The following is a 5,851-nucleotide window of genomic DNA, read 5'->3' on the forward strand; positions in this document are numbered from 1 at the left end:
AGAACGGGGGGGTGATGTAATCCCCATGTGTACCCACTCATAGGACAGATTATCCTTTTGAAGTCTTCCCCCAGCCCACGCAATTCTCCGAGGGCGATACCCTTCCCAGCCATCCTTGCTCATGCTTCTTATAGCCGCATATCTACAGGCTCAAGAAGTGGGGCTGACCTATGGTTGAAGCAATGCATTGGGCTGTGTGGTTGGAAATGCACTATAGAAGAACACACATTATGAGGGCATCTTCTCCATCCTTCCTCAGAGCGGTGCTGGGACCTGTGACGTGCTCCTAGCATTGGGATGGATGTGGTACAGAATCCAAGATAAAATAGTTAGCTTAAATAAACAGATTGGGCAGGTAGTCTTTGGTGCAGTGGGAACAGCTTTCCTATCTCTTTCTCTAGCTCTTCTCTCTTATTCATTTGCATTCACATCACCAGACGCAGACTTCACAGAAATCTTCTCACCTGGGGTCACCAGAACTGCTGAGGTGTTGAAATATTTTTGTGTGTATCAGAAATAAGCTGCAGCATAATTAGTTCCTGCAAACTGCACATCTTACATCTGGTGTGGTTACACAGAGTAACGCTAGGCTAGAAATGAACACAAAGTGTGACCATCATGGTAAAAATTGTGATGATGATGATGACGATGACGACTAATGATAACCCAAGAGAGAAGCATCTGTTCAAACTTGCTGGATGTGGAGATGTGTTCTGATTGCTGACAGTGTACAATCAAAGAAGCAGCCTCAGTACATTTCCTAGAGGTAGTCAAGGGGTGTGTCAAATCACAAGTGATGCTCAGAAATGCTGTGCTTCACCACCCTCCTAGTGAAGTAGTGTTTCCTAATATCCAAGCTCCCCCACTGCAACTTGAGACCATTGCTCCTTGTTCTGTCATCTGCCACCATTGAGAACAGCCGAGCTCCATCCTCTTTGGAACGCCCCCTTCAGGTAGTTGAAGGCTGCTATCAAATCCCCCCTCACTCTTCTCTTCTGCAGACTAAACAAGCCCAGTTCCCTCAGCCACAACTCTATCAATGCACCTCATCCCTGATCTGCTCTGCCAATCCTGGGCTTCACACAGCTCTTCCACTGCACCTCTGTTCCGACCTGCAACACATGCTATTCCTATCCTAGGCCTCTCCCACATAGACGATGCTACCGGAGCAGATGAATTGTGTATAGCAATTTTATTCAAAACCAGGCCTCCACTAGTAAAGAGCTGTTGCATTAGAGAGCTAGGGTAAAATCCTGGTTCTGTTAACGTGAATGGCCAAAATCCCTTTAACTTCAATGAAGCCAAGATTTCAACCCTACTTTTTTTCACAGGGTGAGAAGAAGCTAGGAAATCCAATTTAACTGGACCAGCCAACAAGAAGAGGGTTGGCTGCAATTAAGGTATCTCTCCAGCAGATGTATTTATCAACAGGAGCAGGATATTAAATTGGAAGGGCCATTGACCAGTCTGGGAGAGTAAGTTGTATGTCCTCATGTCTGTTGATTTCTGGGGTGCTAAACTGATACAAGAGAAAAACCAACAAAACAATAAAAGAGAAAGGCCTCTGGATCTTACCAATTTGGCACCCGTGAAACCAACAGTGGAATACTGCATCCAGTTGCGGCCTCCCCACACTAAAAAGGATACTGAAAAATTGGAGACGATACAGAAAAGAGCCACACAAATTATTCAAAGGCTGGGAAAAAATGAATTCCATAAGAGACGGAATTCAGCTCAATACATTTAGCTTATCAAAAAGATGGAGAGTTGACTTGATTCCAGTGTGTAAGTACCTTCAGGGAGAGAAATACCAGGTACTAAAGGGCTTTAATTTAGCAGGAAAAGGCGTAAGACTTGCCAATGACGGAGGTTAAAGCCCCACAAATTCAAATTAGAAATGAGACACACTTTTTTAGCAGTCAGGGTGGAGAACCAATGGAACAAACTCCCAAGGCAAATGGTGGAATCTTCATATTTTGAAGTTGTCAGATGAAGACCAGATGCCTTTCTGGAAGCTGCGTTAGCCAGACACAGTATTGGGCTCAACACAGGGATAACTGGGCGAAAATCTCAAGCCTGTGTCAAGCAGGAAATCTCACTTCTGGCCTTGAAATCTACTAGTTTAATGATTTACCCACGCACTCTTTATCTATAGTATTTATATGAGCCCCATCACCACAGCATCTCACAATCTCAACGCAGTGATCTTTGCAACCCCCTTGTACTATTATCTCCATTTTATGGATGAGGAACTAAAGATGAGAGAGACTAAGTGACTTGCCAAAGGGCATGCAGAAAATCTGTAGCAGAGCCAGAAACTGAACTATGGTGTCGCATGCCCCAGGCTAGCACTCAAACCATTGAACCTTCCTCCCTCTTGCCACTAGTTTCCAGAGTTTTCCTACATCCCCCATAGGATTCTGTCCTGCTTACTTGGCTTACATCTGCTCCAGGAATAAGCCTGGTCTTCTGAGTTACTAATATTGCCCAGACTCCACACTGCTGCTATGTCCTGTCACTTACTGACTTGAAGGGAGAAAACTTAACTTGCTGAAGTTTAACAGAAGGATAGAGGGGTCCCTCTACTGGTGCTATTGGGAACTATCTATAATATAAACCTGGTTTCAGAGTAGCAGCCGTGTTAGTCTGTATTTGCAAAAAGAAAAGGAGGACTTGTGGCACCTTAGAGACTAACACATTTATTTGAGCATAAGCTTTCGTGAGGATGAAGTGAGCTGTAGCTCACGAAAGTTTATGATCAAATAAATTGGTTAGTCTCTAAGGGGCCACTAGTACTCCTTTTCTTTTTAATATAAACCTGAACATTTAAAAAAACCCAATGATACAATGCTATAATACATAAGTTTGTGAGCTAATAACCCTTTCTCCCTGCTTGTATGCTAATCATAAAACATGTGTAGAATGTTTAAAAAATACCAAGATTTTCACTGATAGTTGAGTGTGCGAAGAGGGATTTTTAATGTAAATATTGCAGTGTTGTCAACTCCTGTGATTTTATTGAGTCGCATGCTAGTTAATGTTTTTTCTTAAATCCCCAATTCCTAGAGTCCTGGGATTATGTGCAGATCTCCACTTTTTAGCCCTCTTGGTTTTGGAGAAAATCTTGAAAAAGGGACTTGAATGTAAACCGAAAAGCTCAGAAACCAGAAGACAATTTTTTTTTAAATTGTTATTATTTTAAAATCTCATTACTTTTAAACCAATCTCATAATTTTTGAATGTTTTGGGTTGGCTATGCTGAATATTTCTTAGCTCCCTTGCACTTTACTGGGTGCATTTGCTAAACTGCAGGATGCCCTGGCTAAGCGAGTCAGATTTACCACCTGGTCAGAGTCTGCCCTCGGTTCGCGCAGAATGGGAATTATTGGTTTACAGAACATTGGGGGAAATATGCCAGGTGGGACTGGCAGAACAGTGCAGGGTGACCCAAGCAAGGAATATAAGTGGGGTAGCTGCAGATCAGAATCGAGTGCATAGTCAGAACCATGTAAGGGCCCTGAACTGAAAGAGAAGTGATACTGCAGGTCTTGAATCAGGAAATTTGGCAGAGCAGTGCACGGGAAGCGTGCAGAACACTTGCTTTGCTTGCACTATGGATTTCTTGGCAGTTTAAGACCTTCCTCCCGTTAAAACAATTTAAGCTGGAGGCTTTGCAAAGACACGGTTCCTCTCCTGTTGGGAGTGCTAACGAACCTCCAGCATGCTGTCATCACCAGAGTTCTGCCTTAGCCCCTAAACCTGGAGTCTCTTTCCTTGCTCATTTGCATGTTCCAGCAACCAAGGTGTGAATCACCACGCAGAGCACCTTTTACACTGGAAAAACTCCTTTAAAGGAGAAAAAAAATGAAAAGAGTGGGGGGGAGGAGAACAGCCTTCAAGCCATCCCTTTCCTGTTTGTTTCGCCACATCCCCTGACATACCTCAGAAGTGAACAACTGCCAAGTCTGTCTTGGCCATTTGATGGGAGAGAGAATGCAGCACATGAAAGGAACTGGGAGCAGCCATAACGTCAGGTTCTTGTTGTCACATATCCATGGAGCAAAGCCAGAGGAGCTAGTGAGAAAAGAGAATAATGTGATTGGCCAATTTTTTCAAAAGCGTAACTAACGAATGCAGTATGCATGTTGAATATTACAGTCAAATATGCAGCCTGAAATTAGCTCTAAGGGACAGCTACCCCAGGTGCGCCTGGCTAACGCTGGTCATTCAAATATTTTAAAGAGATAGCATGCAAGCCTGAGCAGATCTTTTTCAAGGTCTGAACACAGCAAAGAACTAATCATGGGCTTAACTATAAGCATATGAGGTGTCCTGTAGAGACCACTCAAGCTGCCAGGTGTGGCAAAATGAGGGCCAAAATTAAAAAAAAAAAAACACAAAACTTCAGGCAGGAAACAGAGTGCTGCAGATTTCTCTCCTTTAATGTAAAAAGTTCTTTGAGAACCTTAGTTACAAGATCCTGCCTTTCTGATGTAAGTAATGGCCAACAATTAAAGTGAGGGGATGCCAGATTTTCATGGAACATAGATAACTTTGGGAATTATTAGCAGTGTCTAGAGCTGGTTGAAAAACAAGAACTTTTTTGGGGGGAAAATTTGACCCTGTTTTTCATCAAAAAAATTTGAATTTTGTTGATCAGTGCTGGTGACAGCCTTTGAAATGCGGGATAACTGGGAAGTTTCAAAGGGAGTGCTTGCGCGGAAAGTTAAGCATACTTAAATACTTTGTTGGAAGGGGCCTGACTTGACTTTGTTTTACTTGTGAATCAAAGGCCTGGCTTCCAGCGGTATACATCTCATTACTTAGATTATAAACTTTCTGGGGCAGGGAGCTTTGTGTCTGAAGCCCTTCCAACTCAGCCCTGAAATGCAAGAAGTCAATAGGCCAAGCTGGTGAGTGTTTTATGCAAAAAAGGAAAAGATTCCTGTTTTTCATGAGTTTTTTGCCCCCCGCTTTCCTTCCAGCTCCCTTCCCCTCTCAGGAATAAATGAGAAAAGGGGAAAAAAAGGTGAGGGAAGAGGTAAAAAAAGAAAAATGGGGAATAAATCAAAAATCCAAAACAATTTTGATTGTCAGTTTTGAAAATCCAAACTCTTGGAGGTTTTTTACTTTTCACCTTTTTTTGTCATTTATTGCGAAAAAATGAAAATTGTCCCCAAACGTATTCGTTACAAATATTCTCTCTACAAGACAGAAAAGATGGGCCTGTGGCTGCAATGTCTGATGTCTAGAGAGGATTAGCCAGTACAGTATAACTATATCTACAATCTCCCTCATGGAGCTACAGCTCATACCAGCAGAGAGTTCTTTTGCTGGTACAACTTATATCAGTTCCCCCAATAAAACAAGCTGAAGTAGCAAAAGGACTTTTTCTGCTGGGATACCAGTGTCTACTCTTGGGCTTTTGCCAGTAGAAAGAATCAGACCCCTGACATCATTGTACTAGCAAATGTTTCTAGTATAGACCTAGCATCACGGGCTGAGACAAAGCTGCATGAGCTAGAAAGCATCTCTGGGTCTTCTTGCTAGAAGCCATCTCAAAAACGGGGAAATCTGAAAAGGTTTAAAAACAGGAACTGACTTTGTCATGCAGGTACCCACCTCAGAGAAGGGAAAGTTTCTCACTGTCACGTGGGCAGGCTCGGTAAGAGCAGTGTGGGTACAAAAGCACGGAGCACTTGGTTATTTTCAGACTCTATGCTCCCCTCCACGTAATTGCCTATCAGCGTTTTGGGTAGAGTTGGGGTTTTACCACATGCAGGCTCTGCAATTTTCTACCCGGTGAAGAGGAAGGGGTTAAAGTTCAACTGGGCCATCTCTTTTTTTAAGG

General features: G+C 42.9%; 1 long non-coding RNA gene across 1 annotated transcript; it reads right to left on the reverse strand.

The window, feature by feature from the left end:
• On the reverse strand, positions 1-5,851 carry LOC122463266. The gene is made up of 3 exons (XR_006286451.1): positions 5,623-5,851; positions 3,942-4,074; positions 1-760 (listed from the first exon to the last, which is right to left on the reverse strand). It is a non-coding gene; the product is annotated as an uncharacterized LOC122463266 (long non-coding RNA).

The sequence above is a fragment of the Chelonia mydas genome, chromosome 18 (assembly GCF_015237465.2).
Source record: "Chelonia mydas isolate rCheMyd1 chromosome 18, rCheMyd1.pri.v2, whole genome shotgun sequence".
Classification (NCBI taxonomy): Eukaryota; Metazoa; Chordata; order Testudines; family Cheloniidae; genus Chelonia; species Chelonia mydas.